This window comes from Ranitomeya variabilis, chromosome 3 (assembly GCF_051348905.1).
Source record: "Ranitomeya variabilis isolate aRanVar5 chromosome 3, aRanVar5.hap1, whole genome shotgun sequence".
Lineage (NCBI taxonomy): Eukaryota > Metazoa > Chordata > Amphibia > Anura > Dendrobatidae > Ranitomeya > Ranitomeya variabilis.
The window spans coordinates 495809024-495835802 of NC_135234.1; the positions used below are offsets into that span (position 1 = coordinate 495809024).

A 26779-nucleotide genomic window follows, 5' to 3' on the forward strand; every position below is an offset into this window, starting at 1 on the left:
TCCTGATATTCCTAGAACATTTTAATCTAATGCTAAATGTCTATTTAATTTAATAATCTAATCACATTTCTAATATAAATACAGAGAAGTTTACTCAAACTGCCATTCGGAGATTGGTGCTCTGAAGAATGATTCTTTCATAAACTATAAGGGATACTTCAGCACATAAGTTATTACACAAAAAACAAAAATTGAGCTTGGTTTGAGTTAGTATACATTACATGCAGCACATAAACGCATGTTCACATTGGCCATAAAACATACAAAACCTACAAGAAACAAAATGAGCAAAAACCCCGCTATAACTGAATAAGTAAAAAGCAAAGTGCATTTAAATAACAAAGAGTTCTTAGTAATAAAGCCATCCCACCGTCGACAAGGTGACTCTGATCGGGACTGTCCTACACTGTCTAATATTAAAAACCTTACCATGTGTCAGAGTTGACTTCAGTATGTGAATACGGGCAGACAAAGGGACCGGGTCCAAACCAGTGGACACCAGTCTAGGGAAGACTTTAAATGTAATTTCCAGCTCAAGAGAGGGAGAAGACACAGGCAGTGGACACAATCAAAGCGTATGCACGCAAACTAACTCTTCTCCAGAGGTGCCAGAATTCTAAAGGTTATATGCCTGCCCTGAGCACACACAGACAAGTCCACACTACCGTTATGTTCCACACACACATAGGATATAAATGATCTTAGCGCGCTGGCGTGTGCTCCAAAGAACCTTTTATACATTCCACTTAAGTCCAGTCAGACAGGACCTTGCTTGAGAACCAATCAGGAACTGCCACATCACCTGAGCAGCTAATGACCGACCACCAATGAGAAGTCGCCACCTCATGAGCATGCTCAGTAGAGTGATTTTTAGTCTCAGTCTCTGGAGAGTCTGTTTGCTGCTGCTTATTGTTGATTACTATAGCTTTGGCTGGAAGGCCAGCAGTATCCAAGCGAACAGCCCGAGTGTTGAATAAGACTCTGAGACCAATGTCTTTGCTGAGCAACCCCTACTGCGGCTGGAGCAGAATGGAAGATCGCAGAGGTAGACAAGGCTTGGAATCTACCCCACGCAGTGGGAGAACCCGGTGCCTAACAGGGTATGAATACTTTCCATACCCACTGTAGTTTAATTAAAAATTCCTTTTTTCCCTCCATACTATATCTTCCTGCTTTTTTTCACTTTTTTTGATGAGATTTTGTTTTTGAATCCCTAGTACATGCTGGAATACTGGAATAAAAAATTCTATTTTTTATTTTTTAAAAATCAAATTAGGTTTACTTAAATTATAATTTATTTTTTTTTTTTTTAAATCTTTACTATACAAGTCATTATACAGGAAAAAATTTTAACATTTTTTTCCTGTAAAATGCAGTTTAACATCAGTTTGGAATGTTTCATTGTCACTCCTTAAAGTGGAGTAAAAGTGTGACACCATTGTTCTCAGCAGCAGTCTGGGAGTTAGACATGCTTTCAAGGGTCTTCCTCATGCTGTTCTCCTTCAATTCAGCAGTTGTCCCATCCATTTGAACATTTTCCCTGCCCCCCAGACCTCTTTATATGGTCTGCTGGAAAAAAGCTCGGCTTTCACTTTGACTCCCATTATAATACAATGACAGCTCGGACCTATGCTGCCTGAAAGGCCATCGAGGGCTTCACGTTCCTCTTAAAGAACCGGAGGGCAGAGCAGAGTGTAAATTACCTACAGAAGGGAAAGTATGCTGAAATAAAGAGATCCCAGGGTGAGTAAAACCAACCGCGAAATGCAAAATAAAGGATTAAATACGTACTGTTAGAAAGTAAGCTGCCTACGAAACAGAAGATAGGTGCAAAGTAAAGAACAAACAGCAAAGAGATAAACCCTAGCTGGACTTTCAGTGACTGGCTTAAACTGCAGCAGTATGGTTGGACATCCAAATGAGACTATCCTCAGCATGACGTTCTAGCAGGGGGAAAGTATATAAAGCTGCACCCAAAAGGTGATAGGGCAGACAAATGAGTAAAATGAAAACACCTGTTACCCTAAAAAGACTGAAGCATGGATAAGAGAAACTAAACACCCAGAGCAAAGGTGTACCTGATGTGGTTCTGCAGAGATGCTGACCACAAATCACGGCCACATGACAACGTGTATATTTTAACATTTTGTACCATTGATTTTGAATTAATCCAGTACATTTTTTGTGGACCTTAGTCGACAGACTTTATAGACCACAGAATGTTGTCAGACCTATCCCTGCCTCTCTTAGGCTAGTTTCACACTAGAATTTAGCAGGGCTGCAGACTTCCTCCGTGAAGCCCTGCCCACTGCCGCGCCTCTTAATTCAGCTCCGCCTATAGTTGCATGCGTACCCTATCTTTAACATTGGGTACGCCGGCCATGCCAATGTATGCGGATGCCTCTGCATGCGTCCTTTTGACGGTGCGACGACCTGCGCTGAACGCGTTGAAATTTTGTGAGGTCAATGCACCGTCAAAACGACGCATGCGGCAGCATCCGCATACATTGGCATGGTCTGCATACCCAATGATAAAGATAGGGTACGCACGCCGCATACAGTCGTAGGCGGAGCTGAATTAAGAGGCGCGGCAGTGGGCGCAGCTTCACGGAGGAAGTCCTGCTGAACGCTAATGTGAAACTAGCCTTAAATATACACATAGCCACTATTTCTGACTCATTGATGGTCGGTGTCATACATTCTTATAGCAGCATGTGTATGTCTTGGATGTAAATGGATAGGTAGCATAATGGAGTTTATTAAAAGAATGAAAACTGAATTCCAATATGAGCTCTTATTGCCACAACCAAGGGATATTGAACTAAGTGTCTATATTTCTGGCAACCTTCTCAAACATGTATAAAAAAAATATATATATTAGGCTCTAGCCCTCTCTCCTCCACAATCCTCTTTAACCCCTTACCCATATATGACGAATAGTTATGTGATATGTTGGGTCCCACATTTTAACTGGAAGAAGTTGGATGAATTATTCAAGTGATCAGAAAATCACAGGTTCAAGTCATCTAAGAGGACTAACAAATACAATGTAAAGTGACAAAAATGTTTTGAAATTTTGCACTTTTTTTCACATTTTTAAAATCACCCCCCTCTTGACACCCTAAAAATAAAGCAATAAAAATACACGTATTTGATATTGCTGCATTTATAAAAATCCGATCTAGCAAAATATAAAATAAATAAATTAATCCGATCAGTAAATGATTTAACGAGAAAAAAAAAAAAGAAAAGCCAAAATCACAATTTTTTGGTCGCTGCAACATTGAAATAAAACTCAATAAGAGGCAATCAGAACATTGTATCTGACTCAAAATGGTGTCAATAAAAACATTAGTTCAAGGCGAAAATAATAAGCCCCAGCATAATCCTATATCTCAAAAATTTAAAACATTATGGGTCTCGGAAAATGTGAACACAGGCAAAAATTTGTGTTTTGTTACAAATTTCAGATTTTTTTTTTACCACATAAAAAATTATGTCTATCTGCGCAATCATACTGTCATGGAGAATCATATTGGCAGGTCATTTTTACTATGTACTGACCAAAGGTAATACAAAATCCAAAAAACAATTATAGAATTGAACTTTTTTTGCAATTTCAAAGCATTTGGAATTTTCTTTCCCGCTTTCCAGTGCATCACATTATAAAATGTACTATGTCATTCAAAAGTACAACTTGTCTCACAAAAAACAAGCGTCAACCAGCTATGTGGACAGAAAAATAAAAAAAGTTATCGCTTTTGGAAGAAGGAGAAAAAAAAAATGAAAACTAAGAAACTGAATATAGAAAAGTCATGCAGGTGTGAAACTCAGAGCTAATGGTAGGACCCAGGTGGTAGACTTCTGTAATAATTTCCCTTTTACCTTTCTGTGAGCTGATTCCACGGTGGTACAGGTATCATTATGTTTTTTCTATTTTTTCTTTTTTTTTTTCTTGGGTTTAGCAAGACAATGAACCTCATTCATCAAGATCAACGTTGTTCAGTCTTGATGAGTGGGTGTGGTGGAGTCAGAAGAAGTACCAAATTCATTAAACGTGCATATGCCTTTTAATGAGTCAAGTGCATTTTAAAAGTGGTGTGCGCCATGCCAAATTTTAATCAAGTAAGACAAGAGTATGATTCGTGGCATAAGGCACACAATCGCTCGTCATGAATTGCATAAGTGGGCCCCATCCCCATCTTGCCTAAGCTCCACCCTTTTTGGCTAAGCTGGCTAAAATTTGCTTGAAAATGCCAAAAGTTGCAAAATGTTTTCGCAACCTTGCATTTCTCAAAAAAATGGTGACTTTTCAAAATTTTTTGCATCATATTTCTGGCATAATCAGTTTGATGAATCGGGATCATTGTCGCTTTCTAAAATGAATATTGTGGGCTATTGTACTGCTATATATGCTATACTAGGATTATATGAAGCCCTTCAGGGGTGTGTCTGTGTGTACCAGATGGTGGCCCAATTCTAAAGCATCGGGTATTCTAGAATATGTATGTAGCTAATTTAGGTGCAACCAATCAGCGAAGCGTGGTTCAAATCCCGCGACAATTCGCGGCCGGACTGCGTCTGTCGCTGATTGCTCGTGGCCGGCTGGGTGCGACCAATCAGTGAAGGCAGAGCCAGATTCAGGTTTTTGAGGGCCCCGGGCGAAAGAGTCTCACAGCCCACATAGTATATAGCACAGCCACGTAGTATATAGCACAGCCACGTAGTATATTGCACAGCCACGTAGTATATTGCACAGCCCACACAGTATATAACGCGAGACTGCCACATGATCTCGGTTCATTGCCACAATGCATTCTTGGGACCGGAGCGTCGCGAGGAGCGGGAAAGGCTGGCGCGGACAGCGGAAGGTGAGAATATAATGTTTTTTGTTTTTTTAACATTATGTTTTTACTATTGATGCCTCAATAAAAGTGAAGCGATGTTTAAATCCCGCCCCAATATTGCTGATTGGTGGCGGCCGGCCGGGACCAATCAGCAACCCGGGACTTCTGTTACAGATGAAAGTTACAGACAAACAGACGGACGTACCCCTTAGGCAATTATGTATATAGATGTATGTATATATTTGAAACCAGAAGATTACATACACTATATTAAAAGACACATATTCGTGATTTTGTCAATATCTGACATGAAATCAGAATAAACCTTTCCGGTTTTTGGTCAAGGATAATCATAATTAATATTTGCCAAATGCCAGAATAATGAGAGAGAATTTTTTTAAGGCATTTTTATTACTTACTGCAAAGTCAAAAATTTACATACACTAAGATTACTATGCCTTTAAACAATTCTGGACTGCCCATATGATGATGTCATGTGTTTGGAAGCTTCTGAGTTTTTTTGGCAACATCTGAGTTAATTAGAGACACAACTGTGGATGTATTTCAATTCACACCTGAAACACACTGCTTCTTTGTGTAGCATCATGGGAAAGTCTAAAGAAATCAGCCAAGATATCAGTAAGAGAATTGTGAACTTGCAAAAAGTCTGGCTCATCCTTGGGTACAATTTCAAGCTACCAAAGGTGCCTAGTTCATCTGTACAAACAATTATATGCAAGTACAAACAAGATAGGAATGGTCAGCCATCATAATGCTCAGGAAGGAGAGGGGTTCTGTGTCCCGGAGATGAACGTGATTTGGTCCAACATGTGCATATCATAACAAGGACAAAAGCAAAAGACCTTGTAAAGAAGATGGCGGAAGCTGGTAAGTGTGTCAATATCCACAGTGAAATGAGTACTGTATAAACAAGGGCTGAAAGGCCACTCTGCCAGGAACAAGCCATTACTTCAAAAAAACAAAAAAGCCAGATTATTGTTTGCAAATGCACACAGGAAGAAATACCTTAATTTTTGGAGTCATGTCCTGTGGTCTGATGAAATTAAAATTGAACTTTTTGGGCATAATGACCATTATTACGTTTGAAGTAAAAAGGGACAAGCTTGGAAACCTAAGAACACATCCCAACTATGAAACAGAGGGGTGGCAGCATCATGTTGTTTTGGTCTCCAACCTTACTATGCTCCTGAATGCACACTGAAACTATTCCCTACCACACCCGTGGAAGTATGGGACTGACGTGAAATGGATAGCACAAACCAGACAGTCAGGGGATGAAAGGAAGCTGCAATCATACAAAACGCACATGAAACAACAAAGTGGAAAATAAGGGAACAGTATGAGCGACCAAACAAATGGGAGAGAAATATATATATCATGTAGATCTCACTTGCATGTATACTACTCTATAATCATATATACTCATATACTCACAGCTAATATATACATTATAATCAATGGCTTAAAATGGCTGACATAAACTGATATAAGCCAGACCAACTGTATGGGGTTTTCCAAGCAAAAACAGGAACTTAGGCCAGATGTCCTGAAATAATGTCTAGAATATCGCTGAATCTTGCTGAAATGGCAGACCAACAGTGTCAGATGTATTAAGTGCTGATCAGATGTCTCAACTCTGTCCTAGATGCAGAGAGCTCAATTTTAGTTGCTTAATCATCAGTCATATGTGCATTAATCACAATATTCCATATATGTTTAGATAACCAATGACAGAGGAGCTAGACAATATGGTAATTAACTAACCACCCCTAACAACCCCTAACCACTCCTTTCTATATGAAAATATAAAGCTATGTATGTATAATAAAGTATCAGTATTGATGGAATGTTATTGACACAACAATGGTGTGCAGTCTCATTCCTTGAGCGCTCAAAATACTCAGTCTTATTGGGAGCGGCCACAGCACACACACAGGGATAAATTTATCCAACCCAAATTTCCATATCAAATGGCGCCCAACAGCGAGGCATGGATGAAACGCACACGGGGACCCTGCTGACTGGAGAGACGGAGGTGTTGGCCACGGCCTTGGTTCACAGGACGGAGACTGCGCAGCTCCATAAGTAAGGTAAGATAATGTTATCATCTTACCTGAAAGTCCCCTGTGCCCAGTCCGGGTCTATGCCTCTTGCCGGTCAGGTGTGGTCACCACCGCATTCCCAGGTAGTGTAAAAAGTCCATAGCCTGTATCCAAACCCTGGGATATAAGTCAAGGTGTCTGCTGTGTGCCGTGTATGTGTTCTGTGTTTGTGTAAAATCCGGGAGAAGGAAGGAAGTGACTCTTTTGCTTGTGGTTGCTGGGTAACAGATGGCAGGAGGTCAAATCGCTGAATAAGCTATCACAGATTCCCGTGCAAGAGGAAAGGAACAGGTAGTTCCAGGGCAGGTGGCTCCAGTTTCCAGGCTCGGATGGCGATTGCTTTGAGGGCTGCCAGAGATTCCCGTAGCCGGCGGCCAGTCAGGACGACCGGAGTGGAGGGTGGTAGATTTCCCGGCATATGCGTGCCAAGTGCGATTGATAGTTGTCTGTTCCCAGAACGGCCTGCACGTGTCACAGAATAATAAAGAGGGCCTATCGATTTCTCCCGGACCCCTGTATCTGTTTCTGTTTGTGTCACGTACTAATTGCTGCTTTAAGAGCATACAATTGAAAAAGAAAGTTTTTTTTCTCTTTTCTTTTTACTTCCCCTTTTCCAAGCAGAGGTATATGCATTGTAAATCACACTGTCACATCTGTTTTTTTTCTGGCTGTTTCTGCAATGCTGGCTATGTGTAGCTATTTGCGAAGAAGTGAAACAAATTGTATCTATCATTTTTGTTGCGACATACGTGTTTTCAGATACATGATTTTAGTGACATTGGATACAATAGCATAAGAAAAGGGGAAGTGTGTGAGTGTGTCTCTGACTGCGTTGAGCGCAGAGAAGGAGAGAAAAAATATAGGGTTTTTTTACTCTTATGAAGGTCTTTATTCTGGGTTTTTATATTTTTTTCAATTTTTTTTACATATATTTTAAAGTTTTTTGTCTCTTTACCTTTTTTAAAAAAAAAGTTTTTTTATTTTGTATCAAAATTTTGAGTTTTTGATCGTTTTTTTTTTTTTTTTTTTTGAGTTTTATATACTTATTTTTAGAAGTTTTTTTGGTGTTGTTTTCTTTTTCCTTTTTGTGTGTTTTTCATTTTTTGCTTTTGCCATGGGGAATAAAGTGGCCAAGCAACAGGAGGGTCTTTTACTTCCTGATGAGAAAACGGCCCCTCAGATAGTGATAGTGGCAGAACACAAAGGTGTTATGTATGTGAAGAATTTTGGAAGGTATAAAGTATGTGAAATTCATAAGAATGGCAGACTTCAAGCTGCGGAATGGCATGACGCAGAAAGGAAAATAAGGGAAGTTAGCTGATGTTAAATTGCTGAATACTAATACATGGTATGAAGTAGCAGCAGAGCTTACATCGTTTAGGTGGTACAGAGAGATATGTGAGCAAACAGGAAGTGATTTTTGTGGGTATGAGACGGGAGATATCGGATCTGCGCAGTCTGCTCTTAGCAGAATCCATGGTATAGGTAGTTATTTTTGCACAGTATGTGGTGCGCCCCTTCCCTCCCTACAGGGAGAAGGCATCATTGCTCCTCTCTATTGTTCTCGTTCTTCTCTATCCTACTTTTTATCTGTCACTCTTTCTCTCCTTATTCTTCTCTCCCGCTCTCCTTTCCTCTCCTCTTTCTCCACACTTTTCTCTTCTCTCCCTCTCTCTATCTCTCTCCTCCACACCTTCCATCTTCTCCTCCCTCTTCTCCTCACTCTGTCTCTCTCCTCCTTCTCCACTCCCCCACCACACCTATCTCCTCCTTCTCTTCCTTCTCCACACCCATCTCTCCTCCCTCTTCTCCTCACTCTCTCTCTCTCTCCACCTCCTTCTGCAAACCCTGATTCTCCTCCTTTCTTTTCACCACACCTTTCTATCTCTCTATCTCCTCATTCTCCTTCTCCACACCTTTTTCCTCCTCAATCAACCCCTCCTTCTTCTTCTTCCTCTTTCTTCCTCTTCGTTGCTGGCTGGGCCAACGCTCAAGTCAAACAATGTGGTACTTACAGCACAAGGTTCCCCTTCTATGTCCCTGGCACAATCCAGCCATTGCCAGTTGTGATATCGGGGAAAGAAGGTGAAAATCCCCCTACACACAATGCAGTGAGCAGCCCCCAGACATAGCAGACAGCTCAGCCCTGGGTGCAGAGTGGGGAGTACTGACATCATCATCATCTACATCAGCTGATAATGTACAATTTCAGCACCGGTCAGAGCTGCCTACATTCACACCAACACAGAACTATAAGCCTAGTCCATCATAGCTTCAGCAAGGGGGGAGACATCCTCACACACAAAAAAAGGCAACTTCTAAGTCCAATATCAGTCAGTGTATGACCCCAGTACACGCTATCACAACTATTCCTCTGATGAAGATGAAGAGGGAACATCATACATGCTGTCCAGTACTAGGAGAAGAAACCCACAGGCACCAAGAATGCAGGGGCAGATAGAGGCACCACCATTACACTATGTGCACTGCACTTCAAGTCAGGTGACAATCTTCCAGACCCAGGGATGCATCCCATGCCATTTTACTAGGGTTGAGCGACCTTAACTTTTATAGGATCGGGTCGGGTTTCACGAAACCCGACTTTCTCAAAAGTCGGGTCGAGTGAAATCGGCCGATCCTATAAAAAAGTCGGGGTCGGCCGAGACCCGAAACCCAATGCACTGCAATGGGATACTATGGTTCCCAGGGTCTGAAGGAGGAAACTCTCCTTCAGGCCCTGGGATCCATATTTAAGTGTAAAATAAAGAATTAAAATAAAAAATATTGATATACTCACCTGTCCGGCGGCCCCTGCAACTTACCGAGGGAACCGGCGGCCTGCTTTGGTTAAAATGAGCGCGTCCAGGGCCTTCCGTGACGTCACGGCTTTGTGATTGGTCGCGACGGCCCATGTGACTGCCACGCGACCAATCACAAGCCGCGGACGTCATTCTCAGGTCCTAAATTCCTAGAATTCTAAATTCTAGGAATTTAGGACCTGAGAATGACGTCTGCGGCTTGTGATTGGTCGCGTGGCAGTCACATGGGCCGTCGCGACCAATCACAAAGCCGTGACGACGTCATTCTCAGGTCCTAAATTCCTAGAATTCTAAATTCTAGGAATTTAGGACCTGAGAATGACGTCTGCGGCTTGTGATTGGTCGCGTGGCGGTCACATGGGCCGTCGCGACCAATCACAAAGCCGTGACGTCATCTTAAGGTCCTTCACGCGCTGATTCTTAGGAAGGAAGGCTGCCGGAAAGAAGCAGGGCGCGTCCGAGTGTGAGTATATTCCTATTAGGTATATACTCACCCTCGGCTTCTTTCCGGCAGCCTTCCTTCCTAAGAAGGCCCATGTGACTGCCACACGACCAATCACAAGCCGTGACGTCACCGCAGGCCATTCACGCGCTGATTCTTAGGAAGGAAGGCTGCCGGTTAGTACCAGGGCACGTCAGAGGGTGAGTATATCAATATTTTTTATTTTGATTCTTTATTTTACACTTAAATATGGATTCCGATACCGATTCCCGATATCGCAAACATATCGGAACTCGGTATCGGAATTCCGATCCCAGATTCAGAAGATCGCCGACCTCTTGGCCGACCCCACACAGGGGTTGGGTCGGGTTTCATGAAACCCGACTTTGCCAAAAGTCGGCGACTTCTGAAAATGGCCGACCCGTTTCGCTCAACCCTACATTTTACCAAAGAATGTAGCAGAACTAGCGAACATATGCAGCCACCTGGAATGATCTCTGGGCCATAAATGGAAATAGAAGCAGGTGATGCACTCTGGCCAATCATGAAGGAACAATTCAAACTTACAGCAGAATTAGATGTACACGCTTGGGAGTCAGGGCCACAGCTAATTGAACAGCTCAGAGAGTGGGCCAAAGGCAGATTGGCAGGACAAGCCCTCAGCTTACATGACATGAGCCAAGACAAGACAGAGTCTGTAAAGAAGTTTCATGGCAGAGTAATGCAAGTATTCCAAGACTTGGGCTTCACCATTCAAGACCAGATACACAGGCAAATGTTGGCACAGGCCTTTGTGCATGGACTGAGACAGCCAATTAGGAAACCACTGATAGTGGCTAGGCCTGAGAACAGGTCAATGGCAGTGGACTGACCCAGCAAAATGGTTTATGTACGCCTAGGAGACTGTTTATTGCCAATTGTTGCCAAAACTGCCACCATTATAGCACCACAAAGAGCACGAAGAGGGAAACGGGTGCCGTGCTGCTGAGAATGCCGGAAGGGGAGCCAGAGGTGAAGACGCTGCAAAGTGCCGAGCGACACACCGGAAGAACCACTGCAGACTCCAGAGAGGAGACACCGACCTCAATAAGGTTAGCAAAGGGGGAAGAAGTGATGGCAGATGCAGCCGCAGCCCCTGTAATGCCCCAAGATCTTGGGTTGGATGCAGCCGCCGGTCTCATGGCACCCCCGGGCCTCACCACGAATGCACCTGCAGGCCCCATCTTACCACCGCAGCTTCAATCAGCAGGCCGGACCCCGCTGCCGCTACAGTACCCATCATGCCATTGTCCACAGTAGCCAAAGGGATTGAGTCACAACCAGTGGTGCAGAAGACAGCCCCTCTCATGGTTACCACTAACCTGGAAGCGCAACCACCCTACGAAGACAGAAGAAGTGTCAAGTGTTACATCTGTGGCAAGTTTGGCCATTTCCAGAACCAGTGCAAACACCCACTCCCCCGAAGAGACAGGACCCATGCAACCCAAGAGTTGGTCCAGAGAAACAGGTCAAGGAAGAAGTGCAGAAAGCAGTGAAGTATACCGTCCATAGGACAGGGGCAAGTAAGCCAGGGCCGCAAGACACTACACTCCTGATATGTAAACCTTCATCTGCAAGACCAATACCTCAAATTACCCTTAAAGTGGATGGCGTTGTCAGATCTTTTCTTCTGCACACCGGTGCAACTGTGATGAGACCTGTGGAACTCGCTGATCCCACCTGCCTATCAGAATCCTCTATGCCTCACATGGGCATTGATGGTCAAGTCAGACATTCTCAGCTTACAAAGCCACTGAGCATGTGCACTCAGCCAGGACACTCTATCCTGTTCCAGTTTGTGGTGTCAAGAACCTGCCCACTCAACCTACTGGGGACAGACCTACTGCAGAAGTTGAAGACAACCACAGTGTTCCAGGAAGATGGGACAGTGACACTTTCTTCATCTGTGACCCAAGAAGAGTCATGCTGGCGGCCCTACAAGAACGTTAAACAACCGATGAGGCCTACCCAAGGAGGTACTGGATGTAGTACCAGAAAGTCTATGGTCTAAGGACCCCAGGACATGAGAAAACCCCAAGTTGCCCCAGTACGGGTGTCACTCAAGCCATGTACCCCGTACCCTCGTAAGGCCCAGGCCAGGCCTAGAGTCAAGCTGCCTCTGACCAACTGAAGGTCTACCTGGAAATAGGAATCATTGTTCGTTGCACATCGCCTTGCAATCCTCTGCTTTCCCGGTCAAGAAAAAGACTGTAAAAGGAGAGCCAGCCAAGTTCAGAATGGTACATGACCTGAGAGCTGTGAATGACGCCACGGTGTTTGAAACTGCAATGATGCCGAATCCGCACACTCTGCTCTCAAATGTGCCTGCCACAGCAAAAGTTTTCACAGTGACCGACCTGGCTGATGTTTTCTTCAGTGTTCCCCTTCACCCGGATGACCAGTACCTGTTTGCCTTAATGCACCAGGGGGGACACCACACATGGACAGTGATGCCGCAGTGGGCCCAGAACAGCCCTTCATAGTTCACCAAAGCAATGTCCACAGTATTCACCAACTGGGTCACAGAACATGCAGAAGTAACCCTGCTACAATACATGGACAATCTACTCCTTTGTACAATTGACTTTGACACGTGTAAAGCCCATTCCTTGTATCTCCTACTCTACCTGGCGGAGCAGCACTGCAAGATCTCAAAGAACAAAGTCCAGTGGTGTCTGAAGCGAGTTACGTTCCAGAGACACTGTATTGCTCACCAGGCAAAACACCTGACAGATGAAGCTTTCAGCTCGTTCAAGAAGTTAAAAGGCTCTGTAGTCTCAGCGCCAGCACTAGGCCTATCTGACTATGAGAAGCTATTCTATCTCTACCTGATGGAGAAAGAAGGCCATGCTACTGGAGTCCTGACACAGACTCACGGGGGAAAGCAGAGACTTTTGGACTACTTTTCAGCTCGCCTGGATCCAGTTGCAAGGGGAGCCTCTTCCTCCCGCATGAGAGCAGCAGTTGCAGCACATGCCCTCCTGGACAGGACTACTGACATCATTGAAAAAACCATTGGAAATCCTGGCTCCGCATGACATCTCGGCAATCCTCAACCAAACCCAGCCAAAACATCTCTCCACCGCCAGGCATCTTCGCCTCCAGTGCTCTCTACTCCTGCCCAACAATGTCACCAACTGCAGATGCACAGTCCTCAATCCATCCATTCTACTCCCACTCCCAAGGGGGATACAGATATGGACCCTCAGATAAAAAGTCTGCATGATACCTTCTGCAGGGATCTGGATTTGCTCTGGACGGATGACCATGATTGCTTCAGCATCATGCAACAGGAAACAGCAGGACTACCCAAGGTGGCAGAAGAGCCACTGACCAACCCAGAGTTGATCCTCTATGTGGATGGCTCCAGATTTGCAGATGATGAAGGAAGATTCCACACGGGATGTGCAGTGACCAGCAATCAAGAGATCCTGTGGTCCAGAAGTCGGCCGCCTAGTCTGTCAGCCCAGGAAGCAGAACTGATAGCGCTGACAAGACAAGCGAGGACAAGACTGCAAAAATGTATAACGATTCGAGGTACTCGCATGGCATAGCACGACTTTGGACCCATCTGGGCTGCAAGGGACTTCATCACAGCAAGCAGAACAACCATGAAGCATTATGGAGCCATTAAGGACCTGCTGAACGCACTTCAACTTCCAAAAGTGGTGGCAGTACTAAAAGTCAAAGCGCATGGAAAACTAAACACAGTAGAGGCACGAGGCAACAACATGGCGGATATGGCAACCAAAGAAGCAGTCAAAGGAAGACAATATGGAGAAGTGGGAGAGGTCGTAGAGCCGGATGGCTACTACTACAGGACGGCTGAAGACAGGAAACCTGACAAGATGACATCCTGGGATCTGCTCAAAAAAGCTGCAAGAGCAAGCCCCAAAGGACAAGAAGGAATGCTGGATGCAGAAGTGAGCAACACATGAAGAAGGAAGGGTATACTCAATGGACTACAAACCCTGTTTACCCCAAAGCATGTACCCTATCATGCTCCAGTGGGCACATGGGCCCACACACAGATTATAGACAAAGATGAATGATCTGATTGGTGCTTACTGGTTTGCTCCAGGGATCTCCACTCTAACAGCCAAGTTCACTAGCAGCTGTCTGACCTGCAGCAAATGCAACCCTGGAAGAATGGAGAAAGTTCCCACCCATCATTTTGCCAGACCACTGTACCCCTTCCAGAGGATCCAGATAGACCACATCCAAATGCCGCCAAGTGGAGGATTCGAATATGCCCTTGTGGTCGTGGACGTGTTCTCAGGATGGCCAGAAGATTTCCCAGTGAGGAACCAGTCAGCAAAGACTACTGCAAAGAAGCTACTCTCAGAGACGAGATATGCAGCTATGGGGTTCCAGAAGTGATAGAGAGTGACCAGGGACCCGCATTCACAGCAAATCTCACACGGAGACTGAGATCTAGTCAGCATTAGGGTCAGACTTAGGCCTACACACTCCCAATCACACTACTCAGTGTTAGACACACTCCCAGAGGCCCAGAAAAGCTGTCACCATATGAAATTTTGTTTGGGTCTAGTCCCAGGTTAGGGGTATCCTTTCCCTCAGCAGCTGATTATGCAATATGATACTTTGTCTGCTTATGTAATTGAACTCACCAAGAAACTTGCTAATATCCATTCTCAAGTTTTTTTCTTCATTGTCAGATCCAGATACAGTGTCCGGTACGCACTCCTAGAAGCCAGGAGACTGGGTGTTGGTGAAAAAAGTTTGTATGGAGAACACCACTCGATCCCAGATTTGATGGTCCTGTTCAAGTGCTGCTGATGACACCAACCTCTGTGAAACTGGAGGGAAGACCCACTTGGATCCACACATCGCATTGCAAGAAAGCTCCCCTACCAGAAGATGACACCCAAGCCAGAATGATGTTGTGGATGCCCTGCCTGACCGAATAGATGACCTACCTGATAAAGAATACACTACACATGCTATTGACTAAGAGACTGATTGCAACGAACACCCGTTAGGGACAGATCTCCTGACCGCCCATTTGCGAAAAGTCTGTACGGAGTGGGGCGCAGGCATTAGGCTTGTGTCAGTTCACCGGCAGCACAAAAGAGTTGCAGATCTTTGGGACAGGAGGCTAGGAATAGGGCAAGTGATATCTAAGGGGGGCTTGTGATAGAAATATATATATCATGTAGATCTCACTTGCATGTATACTGCTCTATAATCATATATACTCATATACTCACAGCTAATATATACATTATAATCAATGGCTTAAAATGGCTGACATAAACTGATATAAGCCAGACCAGCTGTATGGGGTTTTCCAAGCAAAAACAGGAACTTAGGCCAGATGTCCTGAAATAATGTCTAGAATATCGCTGAATCTTGCTGAAACGGCAGACCAACAGTGTCAGATGTATTAAGTGCTGATCAGATGTCTAAACTCTGTCCTAGATGCAGAGAGCTCAATTTTAGTTGCTTAATCATCAGTCATATGTGCATTAATCACAATATTCCATATATGTTTAGATAACCAATGACAGAGGAGCTAGACAATATGGTAATTAACTAACCACCCCTAACAACCCCTAACCACTCCTTTCTATATGAAAATATAAAACTATGTATGTATAATAAAGTATCAGTATTGATGGATTGTTATTGACACAACAATGGTGTGCAGTCTCATTCCTTGAGTGCTCAAAATACTCAGTCTTATTGGGAGCGGCCACAGCACACACACAGGGATAAATTTATCCAACCCAAACTTCCATATCAGAAATACACAACCAAAATCAAGCAGATAGCTCCTAGAGTTAACACCAACTAGCTGACACAAATAAGGACTACTCCTTCACCACCAAAATGGGTAGTTGTAAGCTATCACCAGCAGAGAATAGACGAATAAGTGAGGTTTAAATAGAAGCCCATGCACAGTGATAGGATAGTCCAAAAAACATTTGCAGTAAGAAAGGAGTTGATGAAAACACAAAGGTTAGTAAGCACCTGGACAGCAACTGGATCTCCAGTGGCTCAGTGGATAGAGATGCTGGCAGAAAACATAAGACTGCTGGATCGAATAATTAGGCATGACAGAACCCCCATTCTATGATGGGCCACTAGACTGGAAGAAATCTCAAACCACTGATGCCGCTAACAGAACCCTCTCACTAGGCAGCCCACATGCAAATCTTTTGCATCAAGCCCGGCAATATCCTCTGGATAGACACCCATCTCTTTAACATGATGTTGATATGTCCGAAGCCCAATGCCCACTCCCCTTCACTCTTCTTCTCAAGCAAATTCTTCACCCCAACAGTCTTAGAATCTGGGAGATATGTCACAGAAAAACCAACATTGAGTTGACTGACGAAAGGGCTTTAGAAAAATCTGTTTTGAGGGCAGCAAAAGCATCCAACACCTCAGCATGAGATATGAGTACCCTTTTTGGTAATATATGTAAGTGGTTTGACTATAACCTAAAAGTCCTTAAAGAACTTACAATAGCAATTGACAATCCCTAAGAACCTCTGTAAGACTTTACCTCACGAGTCTCCCAATTGATGATAAGATTGTTTAAACCAATAGTAGGCCAATTTATGTGCTAAGTATTCTCAATTTTTACTATTTTCTTGTGCAGTATCATTCACCAGTGGTGACATCATCGAGGCCAGGCTGAACTGCACTGACCTCAGTATTGTGGGAAAATGCTGGTGATGATGTCACCGCAGGTGAATGATGCTGCGCTCTCAGCATCTCATTCACCAGTGGTTTTCAGCCAGGATGGTTGCATCTTGGCACCATCCAGGTTGAAAACTATTTAGCCCCAGACATGTATTACAGCGTGGGAAACAACAACGGCCAGGAATTGTATATTATTGTTTTATTATTTTATTTTTATTACAGGAGATCGAGAGCTTTGGGCAATTAGGTGTTGCAGTAAGTATGGTTTAATTTAGAATATTAAAGGTGTCTATTTCATTTTTTCAAATACAGGATTTTACTCTGGCTGTGTATTTAACATATAACTGTAGGATTAGTAATGGATCGGTGTCTTATAGACACCTCTCCATTACTAAGCCGTGGGCTTAATGTCAGCTGACATTACAGAGGTGACATCAACCCCATAAATATGAACCCCACTTGCCACCGCTACAAGGCAAGTTGGAAGAGCTAAGCAAAGCGCTAGAATTGGTGCATCTAATAGATGCGCCTTTTCTGGGCAGCGGCAGGCTGCTGTTTTTAGGCTGGGGGACCAATATCCATGGCCCCTTACCAGCCTGAGAATAGCAGCCTCAGCTGTGAGCTTTAGTAAGGCTGATTGTCAAAAAATGGGGGGGTGTTAGGGCTGGCGGAAAGCACCGAGTAAATTAAATGATAGTAAAGAGGCGTTCGCAGCCATGGGTTTACCGTGCAGGAGTGGAACCTGCTGCTAGTTAATGGCAGCATTATATGGCGGTACTACACCTGAATAGACACGGGTTCCGTCACCCGGTCTGTATAGGAGCGAACTCTGTTGCTTCACAGAGTCGCAGGGAATAAAGGTAACGTCAGCAGTCACAGGGTGCAGGAAATGGATACTAGTGGGATCCCAGCAATTCACCCCCACTATGCTGGTGGTTGATCTCGCTCTGACCCTCGGTGGCTTTTGAGCCTGCGCCTGAGGACGCCCTGAGTCAGATGTTGGGATCAAGTGGGAGTTCCCACCCTACACAGACAGATTGTCAGGAGAAACTAGAGATAGCCGCACAGAGTGTGTACAGGACCGCAGCGGTGGTCACTGCAGGTTAGACGCAGTATAGATTGTGCCTGGTGCTGGATGGCACTATCTGGCACTAGACAGCTCCATCATTCACGAACATTCATCAACTCTAGGGATGGGAATGATTCGGAGCTTTCACCAGAACAGGCAACATCCACACACACACACACACACAATTACTGATTTATACTAGCGCATGGCCGAGCGACCATGCAAACCTTTTATAGCTGCAGCGCTCCAGGACCTTCCTAGTGGATCAATAGGAGCTGCTACAGGATCTGAGCGTGTGACACCCAACCTCCAATGAGAGGTCTTCCCTTGGGTATGCTCAGAAGGAGAAAAGCAGGACTTAGTCCCAGGGGCACCTGCTCGCCGCAGAACAGTATTGGTTTTAATGGCTGAACCTGGAAGGGAAGCAGTAACCAAACGCGCAGTATCTGTCTGAGCCAGGCGCTGGGACCGACGTCTCTGCTGAGCAGGCTCCACTGCGGCCGGAGGAGAATGAGAGACCGCAGCGGAGGTGGTTCGAGATTCCCACTGTGCAGCAGCGGGAACTCGACACCTAACATTACCCCCCCTCCTAGGGCCCCCTCTCCTTGGACCTTTATACGCTCGAAGGCGGCAATGAGCTGCAGAGCCCGAATGTGCTCAGCAGGTTCCCAGGACCTGTCCTCTGGGCCATAACCCTTCTAATCCACCAAATAAAAATTTTTGCCACGTACCACCTTACACCCCAAGATAGCGTTCATCTCATAATCATCCGCAGATGAACCCGATGTTCCGGCAGATGACTCAAAACCGGGACATGTGAACGGGCTTTAGAAGGGACACATGACACAGTGATACCTAGGCGTGGAGGAAGGGCCAGACGGTAGACCATAGGATTAACCTGTTCCAGGACTTTGAAGGGACCCAAGTAGCGAGGTGCAAACTTAGTGGACTCAACTCGCAGCCTGATATTACAGGCGGAGAGCCACACTAAGTCGCCAGGAGCAAAGGTCGGAGCAGGGCGCCGATGTGCATTGGTGGACTCCCTCATTCTCTCCTTGGAAGCCCAGATGGCATTCTGTGTGCAGTCCCAAATGTCACGTGCCTCCACAGCGCAGTCTGCCACCCTGGAATCAGCAGAAGACACGGGCACAGGCACAGGAACCCGCGGATGCTGGCCGTAGTTAAGGAGGAATGGGGTCTGCCCAGTGGAGTCAGCTATGGCGTTGTTCAGTGCAAACTCTGCCCATGGTAGTAAGGATGCACAGTCATCCTGCCTGGCTGAAACAAAATGTCACAGATATGTGACCAGGGTCTGGTTGGCCCTCTCTACCAACCCATTCGTCTTGGGATGGTATGCTGAAGAGAGTCAGCTCGATGCTGAGTAGACGACAAAGCTCTCTCCAGAACCGAGATGCAAACTGGGGACCCCGATCACTGACAATTTTGTCCGGCATACCGTGTAGGCGGAAAATGTGTTTAATAAACAATGCTGCCAAGGCCTGTGCAGAAGGTAGCCGTGGAAGAGGCACCAAGTGCACCATTTTGGAAAAATGGTCAGTGATTACCCAAATAATGGTGCAGCTACGGGACTTGGGTAAGCCCACCACAAAGTCCATCCCAAGCATCTCCCAGGGCCTGTCTGCCACCGGCAGGGGGTAAAGTAACCCAGCTGGCCGTTGTCGAGGAGATTTATCCTTGGCGCAGGAGACACATGCCCGAATATAGTCTCCAACGTCACAGGCCATATGCGGCCACCAGTAAGTCCTCACCAGCAGCTCAGATGTCCTCTTGGTCCCAAAATGTCCACCCACCCTGGACGAGTCAGCCCAAGAGAGAACCTCCGTTCGCAAATTAGATGGCACAAAAGTCTTGCCCGGGGCACAGACTCTAGCGAAACCGGGGCCACGGTCCTCAGGCTCTCTGAAGGGACAATTAGCCGAGGCTCCTCCTCCTCTACTGAAGAAACTACGGAGCAGAAGAGAGCGTTGGCACAAATGTTCTTCTCCCCGGAAAGATAATGGAGGGTGAAGTGGAAACGGGAGAAGAACAAGGACCATCTAGTCTGGCGAGAGTTTAGCCGCTGGGCAGTCTGTAAGTAAACCAAATTTTTGTGGTAGGTATACACTTGGAAGGGAAAATGAGCCCCCTCCAGGAGGTACAGTATCTCCATTCCGAGAATGCCAACTTCATAGCTAGCAGCTCCCTGTCCCCGATGGAGTAATTCCTCTCCGCGGGTGTGAAGGTCTTGGAGAAAAAGAAGTAAGAATGCTCCTGACCTTGAGCATCCTTTTGGAAGAGGACTGCTCCAACACCGACGGATGAGGCATCCACCTCCATTATAAATGGTTTATCTACATCGGGGCGATGCAGGATGGGAGCGCTAGCAAAGTGGGACTTAATAAAGAGGGAGGCCTTGGAGACCTCCTCCAAACACAATTTGGGATTTGCTCCCTTCTTGGTGAGGGCTACCAAGGGAGCTACCAGAGTTGAGAAGTGAGGAATGAACTGGCGATAATAGTTAATGAACCCCATAAAGAGCTGCACCGCTGTCAGAGAATGGGGTTCCTGCCAGTCCATCACAGCCTGTAGCTTGTCAGGATCCAGAGCCAATCCCTGGGCGGAGATGATATTGCCAAGGAAAGGCAAGGACTCCTGCTCAAACACACATTTCTCCAACTAGGCGTAGAGGGAGTTTGCCCGTAGGAGGTCGAAGACTTTGCAAACATCTCTCCGGTGGGAATCCAAATCTGGAGAGTAGTTGAGAATATCATCCAGATAGACTACCACCGAGGAGGAGAGCATATCCCGGAAGACATCATTCACAAAGTCTTGGAAAACAGCTGGGGCACTACAGAGCCGAAGGGCATCACCAGATATTCATAGTGCCCATCCCTGGTGTTAAAAGCCATCTTCCTTTCGTCCCCCTCACGGATGCGAATCAGGTTGTAAGCACCCCGCAGATCTAGTTTAGTAAATACCCTTGCTCCCCGTAGCCTATGGAAGAGCTCAGATATCAGGGGCAATGGATACTTATTCTTAACAGTGATGGAGTTAAGACCCCTGTAGTCTATGCATGGACGTAGTTCTCCGTTCTTCTTCTGCACGAAGAAGAACCCCGCCCCAGCAGGTGACACTGACTTGCTTATGAACCCTCTTGCCAAATTCTCCTGGATGTATTGATTCATTGCCTCCGTCTCCAGGAGAGACAGGGGATAGACCCAACCCCGGGGAGGCTCTGCCCCAGGCAAGAGATCAATAGGACAGTCATAGGGGCGGTGAGGTGGAAGGGTTTCCGCAGCCCTCTTAGAGAACAAGTCCGCATAGGACCAATAGCGCTTGGGGAAAGAAGAGAGATCTGCGGGTACCTCTGTAGTGGCAACCTGAACGCACTCCCTCAGACATCTGCCCTCACCAGATTCACTCCATCCCAAAATTCTGCCTGTGGACCACTCTATATGAGGGGAGTGGTAATGTAGCCAGGTTATCCCTAGCATAATGTCCTAACTGCTGGCAGACATTACAGACCACGGGTATTTGAGCGGTTGGGGACTTAGGTCCCCCTCGAGGAACCTCCATGGCCTCATGGGACTTGGATGCCTGAACAGGAGATTCCAGAGGCCTGGTGAAGGTAGGAGCCAACCGGAACCTCTGCCTACACTGGGTTCGCTCCAACCTTCATTCGTTATAATGAAGGTCGATGTGGGTGGATAGTTATAAGCTCTTCCAGTGTGGTGGGAATCTCCCTAGTGGCCAAGGCGTCCTTCACATGGTCAGCCAGTCCCTTCCAGACCACCAGGATAAGGACTTTATCTGGCCACTCCAGCTCAGATGCTAAAGTCCGGAAGTGGACTCCTCCTCCTCATTGTCGCCCAATCCATGTTGGGATGACATGAGGCTGGGCTGTGTGTAATCACCCTGTATGGTTTCTTGCTCCATCTAATCATGCTCTGCCTGCAATGCATCCTCTTTGATTGTGAGCAGAGAGCGTTTCAGAACACAGAGAAGCGGGATGGTGACGCTAATTATGGCTTCATCACCGCTCACCATCTTGGAAGAGTCCTCAAAGCTTTGTAGCATGGTACATATGTCTGACATCCATGTCCACTCCTGAGGTCTTATGTGTCTGAACTGAGTACTGATGGCCTTGTTGATGCTGGTAGTCAACAACTGCCCTCTTCTGCTCACAAATCCTTTCCAACATATGCAGTGTAGAGTTACGACGCACTGGTGGAATTATAACTGATAAGTGCATCTGTCTGTCAACTAAAAATGCTAACAGGCTGACTCTTATAAACATGAATAAGGGCTGGATTGGGCCATACTTCTCTACACCATTGAATGATAACAGCGAAACATAACCTTCAAAACAGTGTCTTTTTTAGGGGGAAGTGTATTCCCATGCATCTCTTCACACCCACACATGAGTATACGTTTCCTGATTTTGGCTATTTGGTGTTATCCTCCTCCTTCTCCTCATACTCATCATCCACCACCACTAAATCACCATGGTGACCGTGCTCTGTGATGCAATAGCCAACTTATTGTGTAAAACCGTGTTTTTTGATGCCCTTTAAAAAGAAAAATGTTTACACAGTATGTTGATAAGTAGCCCCCGGGGGAAAATATTTGTCAGCCTGTATACTTAACCTACAACATAATGCACAACTCAAAAAATCATAATCAACATAATTTTATTAATATCAAAAGAAAAATTGCATGACATATACACAAGGGAAAACAAAACCAGGAGGAAAGAGAGTGCGGGATATCACGGAAGACTAATATTACTATCCACTCTGACTCCTAAAGTCAGATAGGAATAAGGGTATGTACCCTCGTCAAAGCTCAGGCGAAACGCGCGTCGGGCAGGTGCGGGTTATCACTGGACTACATACACGGTCAGTATTCCACCATATTATATAGTTTTCATTATCAGTCTGGCGTATGAACGTTAGGTGTTTACATTGCGTTACCATGTCATTTGATATGTAAGGTTCTCACTAAAAATTTTTACACTATGTTGTGATTTATATTATTTTTGTTAGACCATACAGAATCTGTGACATAGTGTTCCCCCCTCTTCAGTTCTGATAGGTACTATAAAACACTTTGTGGATGCTAACATAGGATATTCTGTGATGTTTATTGGGTACATACCCTTATTCCTATCTGACTTTAGGAGTCAGAGTGGATAGTAATATTAGTCTTCCGTGATATCCCGCACTCTCTTTCCTCCTGGTTTTGTTTTCCCTTGTGTATATGTCATGCAATTTTTCTTTTGATATTAATAAAATTATGTTGATTATGATTTTTTGAGTTGTGCATTATGTTGTAGGTTTAGTTTATTCTTTAATGCACGCCATATATTTACTTGTGTATATATGTGTATTAGCCTGTATACTTAGTGAGTGGGCATTACAACTATAGGACACCTGCTCCTTTAACCCCTTCCCGACTTGTGACACAGCGTATGCGTCATGAAAGTCGGTGCCAATCCGACCTGTGACGCATATGCTGTGTCACAGAATGATCGCGTCCCTGCAGATCGGGTGAAGGGGTTAACTCCCATTTTACCCGATCTGCAGAGACAGGGGGAGTGGTACTTCAGCCCAGGGGGGGTGGCTTCACCCCCCCGTGGCTACGATCGCTCTGATTGGCTGTTGAAAGTGAAACTGCCAATCAGAGCGATTTGTAATATTTCACCTAGGAAAATGGTGAAATATTACAATCCAGCCATGGCCGATGCTGCAATAGCATCTGCCATGGCTGGAGACCCCGATCTGCCCCCACCCCACCCCACTGATTAGGTACATCAGGGGGTCTCCAAACGCGACACGGCGCCACTATTGATTCCAGCCAATCTTGCAAAAAAAGTAAAATGGTGCTCTCTCCCTTCCGAGCCCCGACGTGTGCCCAAACAGAGGTTTACCCCCACATATGGGGTACCAGCGTACTCAGGAGAAACTGATCAACAACTTTTGGGGTCAAATTTCTCCTGTAACCCTTGGGAAAATAAAAAATTGCGGGCTAAAAAATTATTTTTGAGGAAAGAAAAATGATTTTTTATTTTCACGGCTCTGCGTTATAAACTTCTGTGAAGCACTTGGGGGTTCAAAGTGCTCACCACACATCTAGATAAGTTCCCTTGGGGGTTTAGTTTCCAAAATGGCGTCACTTGTGTGGGGTTTCTACTGTTTAGGCACATCAGGGGCTCTGCAAATGCAACGTGACGCCCGCAGAGCATGCCATCAAAGTCTGCATTTCAAAACATCACTACTTCACTTCCAAGCCCCGGCATGTGCCCAAACAGTGGTTTACCCCCACATATGGGGTATCACCGTACTCAGGAGAAACTGGACAACAACTCTTGGGGTCAAATTTCTCCTGTTACCCTTGGGAAAATAAAAAAATCAGGGCTAAAAAAATGTTTTTGAGGAAAGAAAACGTATTTATTATTTTCACGGCTCTGCGTTATAAACTTCTGTGAAGCACTTAGGGGTTCAAAGTGCTCACCACACATCTAGATTAGTTCCTTAGGAGGTCTAGTTTCCAAAATGGGGTCACTAATGGGGAAGTTCCAATGTTTAGGCACACAGGGGCTCTCCAAACGCGACATGGTGTGTCCGCTAATGATTGGAGCTAATTTTCCATTCAAAAAGCCAAATGGCGTGCCTTCCCTTCCAAACCCTGCCGTGCACCCAAACAGTGGTTTACCCCCACATATGGGGTATCATCGTACTCAGGACAAACTGTACAACAACATTTGGGGTCCAATTTTCCTGTTACCCTTGGGAAAATAAAAAATTCTGGGCTAAAAATCATTTTTGAGGAAAGAAAAATTATTTTTTATTTTCACGGCTCTGCGTTATAAACTTCTGTGAAGCACTTGTTGGTTTAAAGTGCTCACTATGCATCTAGATAAGTTCCTTGGGGGGTCTAGTTTCCAAAATGGGGTCACTTGTGGGGGAGCTCCAATGTTTAGGCACACAGGGGCTCTCCAAACACGACATGGTGTCCGCTAACGATTGGAGCTAATTTTCCATTCAAAAAGTCAAATGGCGCGCCTTCCCTTCCGAGCCTTGCCATGCGCCCAAACAGTGGTTTACCCCCACATATGAGGTATCAGCGTACTTAGGAGAAATTGCCCAACAAATTTTAGGATCCATTTTATCCTGTCGCCCATGTGAAAATTAAAAAAATTGAGGCTAAAAGAATTTTTTTGTGAGAAAAAAGTACTTTTTCATTTTTACGGATCAATTTGTGAAGCACCTGAGGGTTTAAAGTGCTCACTATGCATCTAGATAAGTTCCTTGGGGGGTCTCCTTTCCAAAATGGGGTCACTTGTGGGGAAGCTCCAATGTTTAGGCACACAGGGGCTCTCCAAACGCGACATGGTGTCCGCTAAAGATTGGAGCCAATTTTTCATTCAAAAAGTCAAATGGCGCTCCTTCCCTTCCGAGTTCTGCCGTGCGCCCAAACAGTGGTTTACCCCCACATATGAGGTATCAGCGTACTCAGAACAAATTGGACAACAACTTTCGTGGTCCAGTTTCTCCTTTTACCCTTGGGAAAATAAAAAAATTGTTGCTAAAAGATCATTTTTGTGACTAAAAAGTTAAATGTTCATTTTTTCCTTCCATGTTGCTTCTGCTGCTGTGAAACACCTGAAGGGTTAATAAACTTCTTGAATGTGGTTTTGAGCACCTTGAGGGGTGCAGTTTTTAGAATGGTGTCACTTTTGGGTATTTTCAGCCATATAGAACCCTTAAATTGACTTCAAATGTGAGGTGGTCCCTAAAAAAAATGGTTTTGTAAATTTTGTTGTAAAAATGAGAAATCACTGGTCAAATTTTAACCCTTATAACTTCCTAGCAAAAAAAAAATGTTGTTTCCAAAATTGTGCTGATGTAAAGTAGACATGTGGGAAATGTTATTTATTAACTATTTTGTGTCACATAACTCTCTGGTTTAACAGAATAAAAATTCAAAATGTGAAAATTGCAAAATTTTCAAAATTTTCGCCAAATTTCCATTTTTTTAACAAATAAACTCAGAAATTATCGACCTAAATTTACCACTAGCATGAAGCCCAATATGTCACGAAAAAACAATCTCAGAATCGCTAGGATCCGTTGAAGCGTTCCTGAGTTATTACCTCATAAAGGGACACTGGTCAGAATTGCAAAAAACGGCAAGGTCATTAAGGCCAAAATAGGCTGGGTCATGAAGGGGTTAAATTGGGAAAAGATTTATAAGAGGACATCCTCCACGTCTCTTGACACCACCACTAGATCACCAGGGCAAACGTATTTCATGATGTAACAGCCAAGTAATTTTTTCAAAAAATGTTTACGCAGTATGTTGAGGTGTACCCCCCAGGGGGAAATGTTTGGCAGCCCATACACTTAGTGTATGGGCATTACAAGTATAGGAGACCCACTCTTTTATACTGGGAAAACATTTTTCGGAGGCCGTCCTTGGGGGATTGTAGTGCGTGCAAATTTTGGGCAGGCCTTGTATTCACTTCATGGGCAAACTTTAGGTGACTTAAAAAAATCATAATAATGGGAACTTTGGTTTCATGTTGCCATGTAGTACATGTGTTAAAAGGCTTATTGGAGTGCGTGTAACTTCGGTGCAGGGCAGGCCTTGCATTCAATGCATAAGCAAACAGTATGGGAGTGCCAAATGAATAATGTGAACTTGGTTTTCCTGTGCTCATCCAGTATGTGGGTTCAAAGGCTTATTGGGGTGCTTTTAACTTCAGT

The 26779-nt window shown here is 44.9% G+C and overlaps 1 protein-coding gene across 1 annotated transcript in view; it reads right to left on the bottom strand.

Annotated features, from left to right (window-relative positions):
- The window catches only part of TRAT1 (T cell receptor associated transmembrane adaptor 1), a 136473-nt gene that overhangs the window by 107823 nt on the left and 1871 nt on the right, over nucleotides 1–26779 (bottom strand). The gene's annotated exons all lie outside the window — the stretch shown is intronic.